Source organism: Nyctereutes procyonoides, unplaced genomic scaffold (genome assembly GCF_905146905.1).
Source record: "Nyctereutes procyonoides isolate TBG_1078 unplaced genomic scaffold, NYPRO_anot_genome, whole genome shotgun sequence".
NCBI lineage: Eukaryota > Metazoa > Chordata > Mammalia > Carnivora > Canidae > Nyctereutes > Nyctereutes procyonoides.
In genome coordinates, this window is record NW_026575117.1 from 15,290,605 (window position 1) to 15,312,295 (window position 21,691).

A 21,691-nucleotide genomic window follows, 5' to 3' on the forward strand; every position below is an offset into this window, starting at 1 on the left:
GGTGAGAAGGCCATCTGCATAGGAAGGATTGTAGTGGTGACTAGACGTTAGTTACTGCCTGAGGGACTTGTCAAAAAGACTAAATATATTAAGGGTAATGGACACCAAGTTTCTTTCTGTCAAAAAAGACACAGCAAGGGAAACACTACAATGATTTCTATGACGTTGAGTTAGAGACATCAGTGTGAAGTTATGGTTTTGAAGTTATGGTTTTGAATATATAGAAGCATAAATATGTGGGGGACAGGGACATAAATATTTTCTTTAGCTCAGCCCGCTGAGTGTCCATAAAAGCTTGGGAGCAGGAGTCACTCCATCATACTACATATACCTGGAGTCCACATCTTCTTTACTATGTACTGCTTCCCACCAAAAAGAGCCAGAGCTCTGCAGAGAAATTACTGATTTCAAGTCCAGAACAGGGAAGATATAAGCTTGGAATAACTTATGGATATAAGATATAAGTTTGGAATAACTTCTTTAAACAGTAAGAACTTTCTCTCAGAAAGATTACGGTGGGGGATCCCTGAGTGGCTCAGCGGTTTAGCTCCTGCCATCGGCCCAGGGGGTGATCCTGGAGTCCCGGGAGGGATTGAGTCCTGCAATGGGCTCCCTGCATGGAGCCTGCTTCTTCCGCTGCCTGTGTCTTTGCCTCTCTCTCTCTCTTTTCCTCTCTCTGTGTCTCTCATGAATGAATAAAAAAAAAAAATTAAAAGAAAAAAAAGAAAGATGACTGTGTTTCAAAAACAAGACAAAGCCAGCTTGAAGGATCAGGTGAAATTGGAATAATCTTATCAGCAAAATAAATAGTGATAGGTATGAATTGTTATAAACAAATAAAATAGGAACCTATTTTTTTATGGAATAAGTAAATTAATAAATTAATTTTCAAATGGGAAAATATTTCATTGTATGGCATGCCAATGGAAGACCATAGAGAGGGGATGATGGAATAGCTAAAGCATCATTTGGCGGCCATGACAATAGTGATTAATTCATTCATGAAGCAGAAATAGATATTAAACTGAGTGAAAGTTTGATAAGGAATGAAATAATCTCAATTACTATCCTTGAAAGATCCTTATAAAGACAGAAAGATTACTGTGCCATGGGGAAACCTGGCAAGGGAACACTTTAATCAAGATATCAAGTTTAAAATCATAGGCAACGGGACAAATTTAAATAGTGTGCCACCTGATGGATTGTAATGGGAAGTACAGAGCATTACTTCTATGATACTCCTACCATAACTATATAATCTAAATTTTAAAATGAAGACTTTTCAAATAAATGCTGAGAAAAATCCTATAAAACAATTGGTCTATAATCTTCAAAATGTCAAGGTCATGGAAGTCAAATAATTGCTCTAGAGTACTAAAGGTTCATGACAAGTAAGTGAAAAAAGTAATAGTGGCCTGATCACATTTACTAAAAAAGACATTATTGAGAAAATTGCCAAAATTCAGATGGAATCTTTGGATTAGATGGTGGTAATACACCAATGTTAATGACCTTATTTAATGGCTACATTGTGACTCTACAGGAGAATGTCTCTGTAACTTGATATATATTTAAGTGTTCAGTTGTGAGGGATCATCATCTAAGCAACTTACTCTTAACAGGTTTGAGAACAAAAAAGCTTTTTTGCGATTGCAAAAGTAAAAGCTTATAGTTGTATCAAGATAAAAAGACAAAAAAGTTTTGGGAATTATAATTCCATATAGAACTTGCTCCAATACATTAACGCTCAAGAATTTGACCCGTTATTTTCCATATAAACTTCTCTTGGAACTCAAGGAGAACAGAGTTATTTGAAAATGATTGTATGATAATTGTGTCTTTAGGAACCTAAGCATAGTTGCAGAAAGCTTTGAAGGAGTTCTCGTTTAAAAATAATGTTTAAAATGTGTATTTCTAAATTACTCTAATATTATATCTACCAATTACTGGTACTTATTCCTTTATAGCTTCTAAAATTAATTTATTTTCCCATTACTCTTTCTTTTCTTGGCTAAAATCCATGCTTCCATATCTCCTTAGGCTGCTTAAAGAAAAGTAGAGTTCATTGGATTCTCTTTCAAATTATTTCTCTGCCATCTCGGGGGGCAAGTTTTAAAAGGGTAAATTTGCTTACATAAATTTCAATATAGTTTGTAGTTCAAACTGTAGCAAAAAGGCAAAACACAAAGAAGTTTCTTTTCATATAAGAGAAAAACAATTGATATAAAATAATAAATTACTTAAACTACTGAGAATTTAAGTTAAAGTTACATTAAGCTTAATTCACTAAAATAAATTGTAATGCACCCAAGGATTAGCACCCATGACCTTAAATTACTCAAGATTGAACCCGAGAAAAATACATTAAAATTTCCGGGAGAAATATAATCAATATTTGAGTATTATATTGCTATCTTACTAGAATTACTTTGCAGTGCATTTTTGAAGTTGAGTGTTGTATTTGTGCAAATTAAAAATTAAAATATTTTACCCTGCCATCAATCCTACCTGTCTCCTAAGAATCACAGGACTAACATCATATTGTAATACTCTATTGGAGTGAGCTAACTTACAGTTAATAGTTTACTCCATTCTATCAAATGACTTATTTTGTGTACAGTATGACAAATACATGATTAATTTTCTTTCTTTATGAAAACTTCGCTACTTGTGTGGCTTTGAAAGGAAAGGTGCCTTTGAGGATGAATGAGCGGAGTTCCACAGAGACAAATAGTATTGAGGGCAACAGGTTAACCCACTCAATCTGTAGTGAAGCGGAGCTTCCCTGGAGATCATCCAAAAAGCAAAGAATAAAAATAAGGAAGCTTTTAATTTTAGTGTTTAAACCCAGGAAAAGTCAGTGTTTGCTTTTTATAATATTTTTACATATAAGTGACCTGGAAAAGTAATACTCATCTTACTCTACGATGTCATATAAATATTTTCAAATTCAAGAAGAAAGCTTTGGAAAGTATTTGAGGATATAGTTGCTGTTTTTTTTTTTTTAACCTGTGTTTAAAATATCTTACTACACAATATTTCCCCTAAATGATTTTAAAGCAAGATACTAAAGGAAAAAAATCTGTAAATCCATTAGCTAGACTTAACAGAGATCTTTACAGAGGAACATATTTGTCATAGAATTTATTAGTGTGACACAGAAATGCTATATAATTAGATATATTACCATTATTTTGGATATAATATATTCCTTATAGAAAATAAGGTCAAAGTTTTCTGAGGATTTAGAAATCAGAGGAATTTCCTTTGGGGAACATTTTAGTGTTATAGAAAAAGTAAAAATTTCAGACCTGGGGATCTGGTAACAGAATCCTGAAGAATATAACATGCAAAGTAAAAAGTCTTTTATAGAAGTAGATTCTCAAGAGCTGATTATGACATATTTTCCAGCCAGTGTTATATAAAGCAGTAAGTGGGAAGTTGCTTTATTGCTCCAACTCAGAAGGTCCCCAGATTTCACACTGACTATGGGATTTCAGGCATCTTGTGTGAGGCACTGTACTTTTTCCCTGTTATCTTTGTGTGGATGTATGAGTATTTCCTCTGCTGCTTGTTTGCTGACTCAAAGTCAACTAAAGGAAAAAAAAAAAAACAGCCTTGGAAAGGATCTCTACGCTCCATCTTCTCAGTTCTCAGACTAGGACCACATTTCCTTTTCTACTTTAGTTCATTTAGAATAAGAAAAACCAGGTTTTCCCAAATTACCTATTTTTAGGTTTCTCATCTTTAAAATGGCAATAACAAGATTTACTTTTTAGAGGAGCTTTAGAAGTTAAATTAGATAAAAGAAAAAAATCCGGGACACCTGGATGGCTCAATGGTTGAGCCTCTGCCTTTGGTTCAGGGTGTGATACTGGAGTTCCAGGATCGAGTTCTGCCTCGGGCTTCCTGCGTGGAACCTCCTTCTCCCTCTACCTTTGTCTCTGCCTCCCTCTTTCTCTCTCTCTCTCTCTCTCTCTCTCTCTCTCTCTCTCTCTCTCTCTGTGTGTGTCTTTCATGAATAAATAAATAAAATCTTAAAAATAAAATAAAATAACATTCTTTTGTATTTTAAATTGCAACAATTATTAAGCATTACATTTTCTGTTTTTATAGCTTTTGATTAGGCAGTAGTTTACCTTCTCTATAACTGTGATCTGTACGTCTCCAATAAGAATGGGTATTCTCTATGTAAATGATCATAATACACGATGCCATTTTTTGGATATGTTTTATTTTTCATTTCAGCTTCCTTTTTATTTATTCCTTCTAAAACCTTTTAACTTTGGGGTGACAACTTGCTATCATGGTCCTCTTCGCTCTTGTTCTATCAGTGACTTTGCAGATTCATCAGTGGCAGTGTGATAGAATGTTGTCAAAGATGACTATAATAATTTGTATGATGCTCACTGGAAATGAGATTTGGCTGCTCATTAATGAAAAGTGGAACCCATCTTCTCTCACCTTGAATCTGGACTTGCTTTGGCATCATGCACATTCTGGGGCTTGGCCTCAAGAAATCTTGCAGGTTCCACCTATTACCTTTTAGAACCGTGAGACCAACTGACCATGAAAAAGTCAGACCAGCCTACTGGTAAATGAGATCATGGAGGAAAACCAAAGTGTCCAAGCTGTCAGTCTGGTGAAGGGGATGGAAAGTGAAGGAGACTCCTTGGATTCTCCAAACCCAGTTGCCATGTCAGATGACTACAGCTGAATGAGAAAGCCAGAAGAGATGAGCTCAGAACTACGTAGCTAACCTAAAGAGTCATGAGAAATAATGGATCATTGCTGTGATCAGTAAGTGCTGGGAGTGAGAATTTAAGCAGCAATGGGTAACTGAAATAGGCAGTTAATGAGAAGGGGAAGAAGAGGAAAGCAAAATACTAACTCTTGTCCTCCAATACCTAGAGCTCAATATCTTCGGACGGCTTTTCTCTTTCTACTCTCCTGCCAGCAATCACATTCTGCTTTTTACTGCAACCCCTGGGGAGAAATCATGTTCCCATTCCTTGGAATGTGTTTTCCCTCTTCTTTCATTACCTAACCAATTCCTACTTATTCCTCAAAACAGTTGACAATCACTTTCTCTAGGCAGCTTTACAAACCTCACCTCAATCTTTCTAAATAACCCAGATCCAGTCTCACACTTCACCCTAGGAATGTCACTATGGCTCTTTATGGATTACTCACTGATGTCTTCCTACTAGACTGTAAAGCTTGGAAAAGTGTCATGTTATAAATAGCTTTTTGCCATCAGCCCTCAATATGTATCTATTTAACAAATTCTTAAAATGTTTATCTCTGGGAAAACTTGGTTGTTTTATATAATGTAGATGGATATTACTTTTAGCTTTTATGTACACAAACTCACCTAATTACCATGTCTTATCATGTTATAAGAATAAAGGAGGTAACTTTACCTAGCATAGTGTCTTGTTCTGTAAGCAATTTTGGGTTACTTTTGTTTTCTAATTCACTATTCAATTTGTTCTTCAAAAAAATGAAACTGCTCTAAATAAATATTTTAAATAAATGAGGAAGCCAAGGGCATAAAGTGAGATCAAAACAGGTATGAGTCTTGCACCCAAAACACATGAAATGACATACTAGTTTCTTTCAAGAGATGAACCGAAAATATAGCTTCAAGATGTTTTGTAGTCAGTTTGAAGAGGAATACATTATTTTAAATAACCTTGGATGATAAAATGATAAACATATTCAGAAACATGTAAGAAGTGAGGGAAAAATTGCAAATTTCCAAGGACTGTTTCTTTTAATGTTCTTCAGTTTAATCTGATCTTGCTATGGCCAAAGCATAAGGAAGTTAAGTAATCCTGTGGGAATTTCCTAATTGTCTGATTTAACCCAAAAATAGATTTTAGGTTGCTTAATGAGTATATGGACTTCATACCCTTCCGGCTATGCTCCATAAATATTTTCCTTACTTTTGATTTTTATCAGAATAGACACAGTGAATTTTTTTGGAGTACATATACTTGGATTGTAGATATTTTTCCTTGCCATTCAATTTATGCCAATTTAAGCGTCACGTCTTAGGAGAGACATTGGGAAAAAATTAGCCTATATTCATGGAGTATGACCATGGTCATTAAGAGCCAGAAAGTCTTGAGAGAATCGGTGATTATAACCCAGGAAATAAAATATAAGAAACATGATATATTCCTCAAATATTTGATAAAACTTTAGGTAGAAGATGTATTAAACTTTTGTTGTCTGATCCCAAAAGGTAGAACTTAGAGTTATAATTTATAGTTACAAGAAATTATTTTCAGCCTGACATGTGAAAGACATTTTTGACACTTTTAACCATGTAAATACAATAAAGACTGTGTCAGAGTACTTCAATGGTTTACAGACTCACATTCAGATAGTTATGCTTTTGCAACAATTTTTTCACCAATGAAGGCAAAATGTAACAAATATGTGTGTGTGTGTGTGTGTGTGTGTGTGTGTGCGCGCGTGCATAACTGTGTATGGTAGCACATCACTATTTGCCAACTATATTTTCTGGGAAATGACAGTCTTGTGTTCATCTTAAATTTTTTTTAAATGTTCATTCTTTTTTTTTTCTTTAAAGATTTATGTTAGAGAGAGAGAGAGAGAGCATGTGAGTTGGGGGGGAGGACAGAGGAAGAGAATCTCAAGCAGACTCTATTTTGAGTGCATAGCCGAGGTGGGGCTCAATCTCATTATGCATAAGACTGTGACCTGAGCAGAAACCAAGAGTCAAACACTTAATTGACTGCACCACCCAGGTGTCCCTAAAATGTTCATTCTTTTTTTTTTAATATTTTATTTATTTATTCATGAGAATACACAGAGAGGAGAGAGAGAGAGAGGTAGAGGGAGAAGCAGACTTCATGCAGGGAGCCTGACATGGGACTCCATCCTGGGTTTCCAGGATCACCCCTGGGCTGAAGGTGATGCTCAACCGCTGAGCCACCTGGGCTGCCCTAAAATGTTCATTCTTCATGAATTGATAATGATTTTATTTTTGATGACTTGATTTTTTTCTGTGGTCAGTTTAAAAAAATTATTCTTGAAGGTAAAAATCTACAACCTTTATAATGGATAATAATATAATGGTGATGCTCATTGATAGAATTCAACCAAACACTAATTAGATTAGCCAATGGGGTCTCTCTAATCTAGAAGAGATTCAAAACTCTGGTTCAAAACTCATAGCTGGGGATACCTGGCTGACTCAGTTGGAAGAGTATGTGACTCTTGATCTCAGAGTGGTGAGTTCAAGCCCCATATTAAATGTAGAGATTATGAAAAAATAAAAATAAAATTAAAAAAAAAAGAAGATTCCCTGGGTGGCACAGCGGTTTGGCGCCTGCCTTTGGCCCAGGGCGCGATCCTGGAGACCCGGGATCGAATCCCACGTCGGGCTCCCGGTGCATGGAGCCTGCTTCTCCCTCTGCCTGTGTTTCTGCCTCTCTCTCTCTCTCTCTCTCTCTCTGTGACTATCATAAATTAATTAATTAATTAATTAATTAAAAAAAAAGAAAAACCTCATAGGCAGTGGATTTGAGTGATAGTGATCTTTCACTGTACCATGATTCTAGATTTGTATTTTTAAAATCTTCCAGACAGGTCTTTGCTTTGTTGTCTCACAACATCTTTCTGTTTTGGACTTAATAGACTCCAAATTCCATATCATAGATTTCACACCCAGAGGCACGGAAATAAAGCAGTATAAATGGAGTCAGAATTTTTACAATTGAAGGTAACTCTCACAATGATCACATATAATTTACACCTCCAAAGATTAATTTTTATTTCATATTTTCTAACATAAGGATATAGTTGGAACATAAGGTGTATGCATTTACTTTTTTTCTGCATCTGATATTAAATTAGTGACTTAATGACATGCAGTACTTTGGATATTGAACAGATGGCCATATTAACATTACCATCCATAATAAATAATGTAATGGTAGTAAAAATGCCCAGACATTATCTGGTATTAATGTCATTCATTGTCATTCAATTACATCTTCATATTTTCAACCATGTTGTTAATATTTTATCAGCTAACATTTGTTTTTACTGTAACTATTATATAACTATTTAAAATTTAACACAAAATAGAATCGAAATACAGAGTTCATTAAGTTTTTAACCTATTTATGGTGGTTTGAGTCTAAGAATTTGACCAAGCAAGAGATGCTCATATTAATAAGTAATGTAAGACTGAAATATATTAGACATCTGTATTCTAAGAGTGAAGAGAAAGATGGAAAGAACAAAGTAAAATCCATTTGCATGTAAACGAGAAAGCATTAGTGTTATTTAAATAACAGTAATATCCTTGCTTTTTGAAAAATCTTTTAGAATAATGTATAATGCTTCCTTCTAAATATTGTGAAATACGCAATAGGCATATGATATACCCAATCTCTCCTCTCCCCCAAACGACATCACTAATCATCCGAGGTACTGTCTCTCTCCAGCTGAACTCAGTTGTATTTTCAGAATATTCCTCACCTTAGTGCTCGAAGCAGCCAGTATCAGTCCATGAGAATTGGCTCTCGAGGTAAAAATCAATTTGCTTTTCTATTTGCTCTTCCAAATAGATCATGAGAAGCTGGAACACTAACATGAATTTAGGAAACAGCCCAAAGCTTGGATAGTGAAGTTGCCTAAATATCTGAGGTCTAAAATTATACATTAGCCTCAAGGACTTCTAATCTATGAAGATGAAGGATATTCTTTTGTTCACTTAAAATCCATCATTGGAAACATTTTATAAAAATACATGTCATTTCTAACCAGTTGGAAGCAAAAATTGTTTAGGCCTTCCACAGCAAATAGCTACCTATGATGGGTGTTGGGGGAGATAGGAAAACAGAAGGTTACTGTTTTAGAGAGCTTAGAATTTTCATGCCAATCACATGCCAGTCATGAAAACCACCACTGTAAATGAGACAAACAGTATCCTTCCTCAAGGATCTTACATTTTAGCTGGGGAGCAATAAACAACAAATGATTAAATAAATAAATAAGATAGTTTTACACAGGAGAGAGTGCTCTGATGGAAATTACACAAAATAATGGAATAGAGAGCAAGAGGGGATAGAGTAGCAAGTAGCATTAATATGTCATGGAAGTCCTCTCTCAGAGCTGAGAGATAGATGAAAAACAGGAAGGAACTGGGATATGACTTTGATGTGAATGTTATTCTTATTCTATAGGACTGCTATGTCTTATTTTATTGTTAATGTTACCATGGCGTAACATTCATGGAAAGGAATGAAAGAAAATCCAGGGAAAGAAAATAGTAGTACAAAGGCCAGGAGACAAGAATAGCCTAATTTATGCTTTTGCACAATATGTGACTAATATTAATCAGTATATACAAAAGTTTTCAACTGCCTACAATTTATACAAAATGCTTACTTCAGATAGAACACATTCATGGCAATTGGAGTATAATCCTCTGCATATAGATTATCCACATGTTGCTATTTGTTTTTTCTCAATATAACTATTCAAACCATTATCACTAGGGGTAGACATTGCCTCAGTAAATACACTCAACTTTACTATCTACCATAACTTACTCTTCATTGGGACAAAAATTTTACTTTTTCTGCTGAATGTCAATAATTTAAACTCGGTTCAGGGTTACTAAGCATCACTTAATTGCGTAATATTTTCAGCAAACAAATTGAAAACATTGGAAAAATTTATAATTGCTATCATTATTGTCTGAAGCAGGGGTAGGCAAAGCACCATTTATAGGCCAAGTCTGATCTGCTGCCTGTTTTGGTACATAAAGTTTAATTGGAACACAACCACGGCCGTTCCTTTACATGGTATCTGCAACTACTTTGTTGCTAGAACAGGCTGTTGAGCAGTTGCAACAGAGACCCCATGGCCTAAAGTCTAAAATATTCACTATTTGGTCTTCCACAGAAAAAGTTTCCAAACATCTTGTATGAAGTGCTTCAGTGATGTTGGAGGACATTCAAAACACCAATGTGTTTTATCAAAGTCTTCAGTGATAAATGCACTTCTGACTTTTATTTTTGTCTACTTCCAATCTATAAATTTCACCTGAATTAATTTGATTAATTCTATTTTCAGTCATAGAGAAATAGAACCCTTTAATTTTTTTCTATAGAAATATTCCTTTTTGTTTTCTAGACCAAAGTGCTATTGTCTTCACCAGTGAACCAGTTTTTCTTTCCTTTTTTCTTTCACTTCAAATTTACACAATGTAATTGTCACATATATCCCATTAAAATAGAATTATGACACCAGATAAATAACATATTAATTATTTTGCAATATATTTAGAAAAATTTTAACAATATTATAAGTGCTTCCAACAAGGTACAAGCAAAAGCTATAAATGATCAGTGAAAGGAGAAATCACTTCTACACAGTGAAAAGTTTATGGAATTTGTGTTGGAAAGTATATATACCTTAGTATATGCCAGTATGTTGGACCAGAGTAGATGCTAACTGAATAGAATTTGCAGTTGAATTTCAGGATTAGTAAATAAAAAGATAAAAGCAGAAAGAACAACACACAATGAGCTGGAATATAGCTGAGAAGGAAAGTACAGTAGGAAAAAATCAACAACTTGGCGAGTTGTATATAAATCTATTCCAATTTTTTTTTTTTTTGTTGAATCCTTTATTTTAAGAAATTGAAATGTTGGGATGCTTGGGTGGCTCAGCAATTTAGCGCCAGCCTTTAGCCCAGGGCGTGATCCTGGAGTTCTGGGATCAAGTCCCACATCCAGCTCCCTGCATGGAGGTTGCTTCTCCCTCTGCTTGTGTCTCTGCCTCTCTCTCAGTGTGTCTCTCATGAATAAATAAATAAAATCTTAAAAAAAAAAAGAAATTGAAGTTTTTTTTTTTTTTTTTTTTTTAAGATTTTACTTATTTTGTTTGAGAGAGAGAGCACAAGTGTGGAGGGAGGGGAAGAGGGAGAGGGACAAGCTAAGCAGGGAGCCCAACTTGGGGATTTATCCTGTGACCCTGAGGTTATGACCTGAGCTGAGGGCAGACCTTAACCACCTGAGCCACTGAGGTGCTTCAGAAATTGAATTTCTTGTATTGCATTGCTCATGAATTATAAACATCCCACAGAAAAGTAGGATTCTTATCTTTCAGAAAAACAGTTCATACCCCCCCCCACACACACACACCTCTCTGAAGTACATTTGCAATTCATTGACTTATTGCTGGAACTTTTATCTTGCTGATTACTATAGAAGCATTATTTTTGAGATGGAAAATCATGGTAGTTATTTTAAATTATGTGTCTCTGACTGTTTTGAAAGTTTGAGCACTATAGCTACTAACTTAACAGAAATGTATTGCACTCCTGCTATGTTTACATATTGGTAAGATAGCCCTAGACAATCATGCATGGCCCATGCTTTTCCTGGAACAAACATTAGGGTTAGTGATAGGAATAAAAAAGTACACCAATAAACTCAAGACAATTTTGAGATGCCTTCAGATAATAGATATAAAATGCAGAGATATGATAGTGATTGAGACTTGGTGTGGGCATGATATTTTAGATATTAGAGACTCAAGGAAGTTATCCCTGAGAAGAGAATATAGGACAGAGACTTAAAGGTAAATGAATCCTTTTGTGAACAAGTCAGAGGAGTGTGCCCAAGTAAAAGGAACAGTGTGAAGATTGAGGATAAAAATTAATTGGAGTTACATGTTTTGCAAATGACAAGGGGGGGGGTCAGAGTAACTGAACAATAGTGTTACAGGAAAAAGTGACTGTGTATATCATGAGAGAGGATGTCAAGAGCCTGATCATGCCAGCTCTGGATTCCATGGTAAAAGGTTTAGGCTTTATTTTAAATGGCATAATGGGCTATTGTAAAGTTTTCCTACATGGAGCTGACAAATACAATTTATAGTTTTAAAAGACACTTCAACTGCTTCATGCAGAAACTATTTGGGGAGGGGAAAAGGAGAGAAACTATTTAGGAGGTCATCATACTAGGAAAAGGATAAGGATCACTTGGACTGAAGCAGTAGTAAAACATACTCAGAAATATGGAATTTGGGGATACCTGGGTAGTTCAGTGTTTGAGCGTCTGTCTACCTTTGGCTCAAGTCTTGATCCTGGGGTCCTGGGATGGAGTCCTGCATCTGACTCCTTGAAGGGAGCCTGCTTCTTCCTCTGCCTGTGTCTCTCATGAATAAATAAAAATAAAATCTTAAAAAAAATAAATGTGGGATTTGGATATGTTGTTAATGTGGATTTGGCAGGATATTATCACAGAGTAGATGTACAAAAGAGACAATGGGAAAAAGAATTAAACAACTGCTAATTGTATTCTATCAACAAAGGGATAATAATGCCAATTACTGAGAAGCAGAAGATTGTAAAAAAAAAATAAAAACAAAAACAAAAAAACAGGTTTGGATATAGGACATCTGCCTACTTAGATATCATAGAATTTGGATATTCAAAGCTAGAACTCATAGATAGAAATGGAGGCAGAAATTTGAGACTTAAGAATATACAGGTACTAATATTTAGGATGAAAGTTCTACAGAGATTGTGTAGATTAGAAGCAAAAACAATTCAGAACTGAATCTTGTGACGTTCCCACATTTTGAGGTTAGAAGGAGAGAAGGAGCTACTTTACAGAAAAGTAGGAATGTGTGACCAGTGATGAGGAATGAAGATAGAGAGTAGTGCCACAGAAATCAAAAGAAAAAGGATTTTAAGAAGGAAGAAATCAATTGTGTCAAGTATTCCTGAATGATCTACTGAGAGGAGAATATTGAAATGGCCATTGGATTTGGAAACATGGAGTTTAAGTAACCAAAGTGTCAGGGAAGTAAAAGGGATAAAAATTTATATAAAGAAGGTAGAAGAGATAATGAGAGAGTAGGAAGAGTAGGCAAGAAATATAGGTGATTCTTTTTAGAAATTGCAGATATCCTAATTTCAGAATCCTGACCTTATCAATAAATAGAATGTACATATGGTGGAAATTTAATATACAACTTGCCATTATTTATGGATGTGTTGACTATAAAGCAGAATTAGTAAATATGTACTTTTAAATATTGATGGCAAGCAAGGTTAATTAACTCTGAAGGGAAAGAAAATATCATCCCATTTTCATATGTTCTCTGCTAACGTATCTTTCCACTTGGTCATAAGAAGTTTGAATTCTCAAAGTTTATTTTATAAAGCATGATTAAAAGTACATTAAATAGTTCTCTTAATTTTAGAATTCAATTCCATGGTCATAAGAACATGGAAAAGTATTTAAAAAAGTTATAATGATTCACAATTTATCGAGTATTAAATTAAAATATGCAAGTTGATGTATTATAGCTAGATTTACACAGTAAGCTTGTAATAGTGCCTGGATCATTGATTCCTTTAGAAGCTGTTAGAACTTGCATTTATCATGGTACTCAGAATATGAAATGCACAAGCTAGATATACAGTTTTAAAATGTAAATAAAAATAGAACTATGATTATAAGTTATTATAAGTACACTTCAAGTGTTTAATGAGATTTATAACTTTGAAATACAAATCCAAAGAAATCTCTATGAGCTGTATGACTTGCACTAATCCCATCAATTTTGGGTTTTTAAAATAATCAGAATTATGGTACTGTACTTTATTTCATTAGTACATGTAGCTGAAGAACTGCATATAACCTTTTTTTATATTACAGAGGAACGGATTTATGGCGTGATTACTGCTGTTTTCAAATCAAGCATTTCACTTTAATATTTGTAGTAAAAATCAAAGAGAGAGAGAGAGAGAATTCCTCTTTGCCCTTGATGGATTTCCCATCCCGCTCTATCTGCAAAATAAATCATAGATGTTTTGATGTTGGAACGCTCTAAAAAGTAATCCAGAACACTTGAAAAATGTTAGCATAATATTACTAATTTGTTTTTCTTCCTATTAATGACAAAGGCTATGTAATGATTGTGTAATATATACCCTAGACTACAACTTGTAAATGGGGTTTAAGCCATTATAAATTATGCTGCTTCTTTAATACTAATGTAGCTAAGAAATCCCCAACATGTCTATTATAAATATTTACCTTTGGGCTCTTATATGCCATTAAGATGTGTTTAAGCACAGTTTAGAACATTACAGTTTGGGAAAATATACCTTTTAAGAACATAGAGGAAAAGATTGCAAAGAGATTGTTCTACATATATAGTCTCACTATTAACAAGTGCCTCTACTTAAATTTAATATTGAAAACAAAAAATATTTAATATATATTGTCAAAAACTGTGAAACGTCTGAGATGTCACCTTACTTACACAACATATATCAAGAAAATATGAACCTGGATCAGCGTAAAGAACTCCATTATAGCACAATTAATAGCCAAAGTAACAGTGCGGTATACGACTTCCCACCTTGGCAAGTTGGAAGACCAATATTGTGAGAGCAGATGGAAAAATGTCCCACACTCATGGTGGGTTCACTCCATAGGAAGGCTGGCAAATATGAATTTCCTACATTTTAAAGGGGAAAGAGATTATTTTCTCCCATCCTCTTCTGAGAGAGTTTTATTGGAAAAGATAATAATGCCCTAAATTCATTGCCTATCTAGAAGTATAACCTTCTGCTCTTGGAGAGATAGGAAAAATCTTTATTGTATGGGAGCAATAGCTCAACCACTAGGCTGCAGAGTTAGTCTTCATGGAATGTGGGAAGTAAAATATTTCCAGAGGAAATGAAAGCAAACATTCTCAATCTTTTATAGAGTATACATTTTCATTATTCAGGAGACTGGGGCTTTTTAAAGGAACACTAAAAAAGCCAAGGAAGTTTATTTCTCCACAATATATAAACCATAAAATGTTATCTTATTATTTTGTAATAGCAAAAATCATCCCCAAATTCTGTAGGAAGCTTCAATGTTTTTGTCAATAAAATTAGATTATTTTAAAAATACATTATTATTCTAAATATATGATATAGCAATTATGTATCCTGTATATTTTTTTCCTGGTTTAAAATTAGTTTATAAATAATTTTAGAAGAGAATTTTCATTTTGAATAACGAATGTAAATTGCAGTTTTTCCACCACTCAGATGTAAACTAACAAATTAATTAATTTATTTTTAACAGCTTGATTGAGGTATAACTGATATTCAAATAACCGTGGATATTAAATATATATGATCTGATGATTTTGAACATATGCAAACACCTAGGATATTATCATTGCAATCAGGGTAATGGACATATCCAACATTTCCAGAGTTTCTTTGTTTCTTTTCTTTCTTCTTCTTCTTCTTCTTCTTCTTCTTCTTCTTCTTCTTCTTCTTCTTCTTCTTTTGATGGAACGAGTACTTAATATGAGATCTTAAAGTGCAGTTTCAGTTATACTAGCTAAATAAGTTCTAGAGATTTGCTGTACAATGTAATGTCTCCAGATAATAATATGGCATGATATACTTAAATATTTAATTAGGAGGTATTATTTACCTTACTTTGGTATAAATAGAAAATAAATAAAAGAAACCATTGTGCTAGTATGTACACCATATTTACTTGAAAATTTCTTTGGAAAGAAATAAAACAATGTTCACAATTAGTGGTAGAAAAGATATATAAATGTAGATATATGTACTGACAGCATAATCATTTTATTTCAATGGTTTTTAGGTATTATCACTCTATATCTGTATTTAAGTATGACAAGGTATGATCATTAGATTCTATTTGATATATATTCCATTTTATTCCAACATAAGTAGTAGAGACAGCCTGTTTCTAGAGGCAGCCCCTATGACATTGAGGTCCTGATTTTCAGGGCTCTCTGATTGTGCATCAATGTGCACTGAACAGACACAGCGTTAATTTTCAGCTTGGTTCTTAGCTGTTGTTTGAGTGTTTTTAATTAATATATAGAAAAAAGACATGTTTAAGCCCCCCAATGAGACTCTCTGAGTTATGTATGCCATTTACTACATCTCCTCTTACATCGCTTCAATTTCATCTTCCTTAACTAAGAACTCTATCCATTACAAACACAAATTTGTATTGCCTGTAAGGGGAACACAGTGACATATTAATTTTTGAGGAAGGCAATTTTAATGTATGGTGAAGATGAATGTGTCATGTGTAAAATCATTAAAGCATAATGTTTAAGAAATAACAGTTCACTGTCTTATACACTGATTCTGGACAGGGTGCTAAAGTTCTAACTTTGTAGTGGAAATATACTTTCCATTGGAAGTTATACTCTAAGTGGAAATATATATTCTAGACACTGGCCAAATACTGGTCTTCTGTTCTAGACAGTGTTTCAACAGATTAAATTGGAAGTCAAGATATATTTATACACATTTTTAAGGAATCTCAAGGCTTTAGTTTATATAAAATTGATCTAACTACATCTTCCCTTTCTTCTACAGGAGAAGAAATCAGAGGACCCAGGCAGTTCATTGAGATAGCATGACTCTTGTTATTTCAAGCAGTTGACCTAATGTACTTTTCTGTTCAGAACTGCTTTGACAAACACCTGGGAATCATGTCAAAATATTTGAAGATTATGAGAAAAAGAAGGAGATAAAGATTTGAACTTTGTCTTTCTAGCTGTCTTTTTCCCCTTACACATGGTGAATCCAATTCAAAGAAATAAAATTAAATCAAGTTGTTAAAAGATGCTGTTTATTTTCAGATTATAGATAAAAGGGATAAATATTAGTAAGAAAATTAGAAAAATTAATCATATTAAATTTAGAAACTATGTAAAAGCCCCAAAGGGAAAATTAATCAGCTACACCTTAACTACTTTAAAACATCCATTGTTAAAATAAATAAATAAATAAATAAATCATCCATTGTTAATAAGATTGTCCATTATATCTATCTTAAAGGCATAGACATATGTAAATATATAAATATAAAATATATTTGCATGTATATTTTATACATATACACATACATGTATATGTAGAATATACATATATATTCTACACCTAGATTATATAACATGGTACTGAACCCTGTTTGATTATAACATGTCAAAATTGATGACAAAATTGTATTATCCTTTTCATGAAACACTGTTTCATCTATTTCATCAAAACATTATTTAATATCTTTAACTTCTGTGGATACATAAAAATTGATTTAAATTAACCTTATTCCATTACTAGATACTTTTTTACCTATGTTATTTTATACCATTAAAAGGTATTTTTCTTTTGGTTTCTAATATTTGTCTATTAAAAAATTTGTGCTGTGGTAAGTATTCTTTTATTTAATTACTTGAATCTTAAATATTTTCTTGTTTCAAAAACACTTCTTTTATCCAGTGATCTGCATTCTATAAGAAACATTGATAACATTGATAACACTTCAGACAGGTTAGAGTGGTTTACTCTGCTAACATTTGACTATAAAAATGGACATTTACTACACCCTCATGAATGTACATCTTATTTTCTAAAACATTTTCTTTATTTGGCAGTTAAAAATGTTACCTAATTTGTACTATACTGTATATTGGAACAATGAATGTCATTCTATGTATACTGTAATGTGTTTTTATCAATAGTAATTTCAACATTTTGTTCCATCTTATTACCCATTGCAGTTCTTCTTTTGTGGATTTTCTGATCATGAACTTTCCCATAGAAAAATCAGAGTATATAGTTTCTCAAAATCTCTTAGAGCTTTTATATTGTCTGTCCTATCTATGGAAAAGTCTTTATCAATTTGTTCACATTATTTCACTTGTTATAAAATTTTGACATGCAAATTTGAAAAAAAATAGTAAAATAATGTAGCTATTTATGATTTCTTTTCATTGCTTGATGCGCGTGAGTTCCATCTTGTTTCTGAGATCAGATACATTTTCAATTGACATTCTTTATCTCTGTAACTCATATAAATAACAGTGGCTAGAGGTTAATGTAGCATATATACGTTTCCACTAAATTGTCCATTGTTTTAAGATCCAACTACTTACATAAAGTAGATTTATAACATGTTTTAAAATATGCCAGTATTTTAACAATGAGTTCTCTTTGTTTTCCTTGACTTTAAAAATCTTTTGGCTATTTTTTTCTTCCTGAATATTATAACAGACATATTTTGAGATGTTTTTTTATGTTCTCAAAATAATTTTTATGAATTTTATTGAAAAGTTACTATAAATTATGAAACAATGACAAGATTATTTGAAGAGACTTTCTATCCAAATATAAGATCACTCCCTTAAATTTATATTATTTCTTGTAAACATATGCATGTTTTAGTATTTTAGCACTTTGTTTTTCTTCATTCTTGTTAAATTGCATCTATCAAGGCTGTTAAGAGTGTAATGTGGATTTTGATCACCTTGCTGCACATTGATTAGTTCCTTTAGTTTTTCACTCTCTCTGAGAGGCAGCCATTGTTGGGGAAGGGATACTAGTATATAATATCAGCTGTTAATAATAATACTAATATCAACTTCAACTTACAGATATATGCACACACATATATATATATATATACATACTTATTTTTTGTTTTTGTCTCTTCTTAATGTCTTAATTTACATTATGAAAATAGGTAAGAGTTTTATATCCTATTTGTTAATAGGAAATACCATATAAGTATTCTTCAAACTGTTCAAAAATCTTACAATTGACAAGTTTTTAGCCAGAAATAGGTTTCTAGCCTTCTTCTAACTAAAGAGAGATAGTTTTTTTAAAGTATTCTAATTATTTACTTATATTTCTTGTGTTTCCATAACATTATATGTGTCCATCTCTATCTCTATCTCTACCTATTTATCTATCTTAACAATCATATGTACTTTTTTTTTAAAATTTTATCCATTTATTTTAGAGAAAGAGAGAGAGCATGAGCTGGGGAAATGGAGATGAGGGGGAGAAAGAAGGAGAGAATCTCAAGCAGATTCTGCACTGAGTGCTAGGCAGAGGCAGAGCTGATCATGACCTAAGATCATGACCTGGGCCAAAATCAAGAGTCAGTCACTCTGCAGATTGAGCCACCCAGGCATCCTGTATGTTTCTTTTATATCATACTAAATTTAAAGGACATTTGTTCTGTAATTTGTGATCCCTGATATTTTCTTCCTTAACATCCTCACCTAATTAAGATTAATTATTTTTTATATTTCACTTGATTCTTACCACTTCAGGGAAGATGCCTCTCATATTCTTGATTAGGTGACATCTCTGTCTTAGAAACATCATGTATCTCTTCTCTGAAGTATATAAGGTAGTTATGTGCTATTCAGGTATGTGCTATTTTGCAATTTCATATTTAAGTGTGTTAGTTTTTTAATATATGTCTCTTTCCATCAACTACAAGATGCTTGACCCTGGATTTCTAAATTTTTACTCATTATTGTGTCCTCAGAGACTAGCAGAGGGTCCCTTCCTCCCTAACCAGACAGAGGAGAGGTCACCAGCTTCTGAAGCTATACTGGGGACCCCCATCCCAACCTACTCCTCTACCTCCCCTTTTTCCTCCTTCAGTGGGCTTTTTATGTCAAAAGTGCTGTTTACAGTTTATTCCTTTTTTTATCCCTCCTCACAGAGAAATAGAACTCTAGAAATTTTGTTGATAAACATCATATCAGCTAACTTGCAAATATCCCATGGTTCTAGCATGTAAGCAATCAGGTACTAATTTCACATCAGACATCCCTGTTTCCTGTGTATGCACCATTCTGTTTTCTTCTAATTAACTCATACTGCCTGACAGGAACAACTATCAATGGTAATGGTTGCAAACAAGAAGGACTTACTTAGGAAGCCTTTGTATATTTATATAGATACACTGATAATAATAAGTAACTGACTGCATAATAAATTGGGAGAAGGGAAAGCTTTTTTAAAAACAGGATTTAATAAACATGGAAGAATGGAAATATATAAACAGCATAAATGAGCATTGCAAGTAAGAATCAATGACAGATACTTCATAGTCTCAAAGTATCTACTCATAAGAAACTTGTTCATTAAAGGAAAATTAGTAACTTCCTAGAGGGGAAACTTGGCAGACAGTACATTTATCCAGGGATCAAAGCTAACATCACCAATAAGATAAGTAGATGATCTGTACCTCTGCATGTGATGCACAGGGAAGAGCTCCACATTATTTCTGTTTCATTCTTGCCAAAAATGCACAAATTCAATTTCATCATGAGAAAACATCAGACAAATACCATCTAAGATGCCTGAGGGGCAGTCTACAAAATATCCGGTCAGTATTCTTCAAAAGTGTCAGGATCATCAAGACAAAAATTGATCTACTGTCACAGATTAGAGGAGACTAAAATGACATGACAACTATATGCAATGTGGGTCCCAGATTGAATTCTGGACCGGAGAAAGACAGCAGTGAGAAACTAGTGAAATTGAAGTGTGTTCAGTAGTTAGTGAATGATGTTGTATCAATGTACATCTCCGGGTTTCCATGGTTGTGTAAGACATTATCATTAGGGGAAACTTGATGAAAAGAAAATGGATTCTATATTTGCACCTGTTCTATAAGTCAAAATTATTTTTTTAAAATTTTCATAATTTAATCCGTGGTGACAATAATAGGTAGTACCCATGAGGTTTGTTGTATTCCATGATGGCTTCATGTATTTCTTCTATATTAATCATTTAATCTTAAGAAATTTATCAGATTACTACTATTATTAACTCCACTTAAAATTAAAAAAAAATAGGGGTGCCTTAGTGGCTCAGTCACATTTGTGCTCCTTAACTACTCTGGTATATTTGCCAATAATTTATTTTCTCATGTTACTATGCTTAATGTTGATTATAACTAATTGAAAATTTAGAAATTTTAAGTATTTTTATACTTAAACATATTTAATATATTTTTGATAAACTTTATATTTAGAGCAGCTTTATATTTACAGAAAAGTTTAGAAGAGAGTACAGAGAGTTCCTGTATATCCTACCCACAGGTTTCACTATTTTAACATCTTAAATTAGTATGATATATTTGTCACATTTATCAAAATAATATTGATACATTATTAACTAAAATCTGTTCTTTTTTAAGATTTATTTATTTTACAGCAAGAGAGAGAGAGTGCACATGCATGAGTGGGGGAAGCAGCAGAGTGAGAGCGGGAGAGAGAATCTCAAGGAGACTTCCCTGAGCACAATCCTGGCTCGGGGCTTAATTTCAATGCCCTGAGATCATGACCTGAGCTGAAATCAAGAGTTGGACACTTAACCTACTGAGCCACTCAGGTTTCCCTAAAATCTGTATTTAATTGGATTTCTTTAATTTATACCTAGGGTCCTTTTTCTATTATAGGAAGTCATTCTATGTTTAGTCGTCAAGTTTCCTCAGGCTTCTCTTGATTAGGACAATTTCTCATATTATCCTTGTTTTTCATGACTATGATAGTTTGAGAGGTACCGTTCAGGTGCATTAGAGAATGTCCCTCAACTAGAATTTATCTGATTTTTTTTTTTCCTTATAATGAGATTGTGGTTATTGGTTCTGGGGAAGAAGATCACAGAGGTAAAGGTCCAGAATCTCATCATATACTAGGCACATACTGTTGGCATGAGTCATCAGGGGTAGAGGCAGATTCCATGCTGACTGAGAAAGCATTTGTCAGATTTCTCTACTGCAAAGTCGCTCTTCTTTTTACCTCTCTTTTTCAC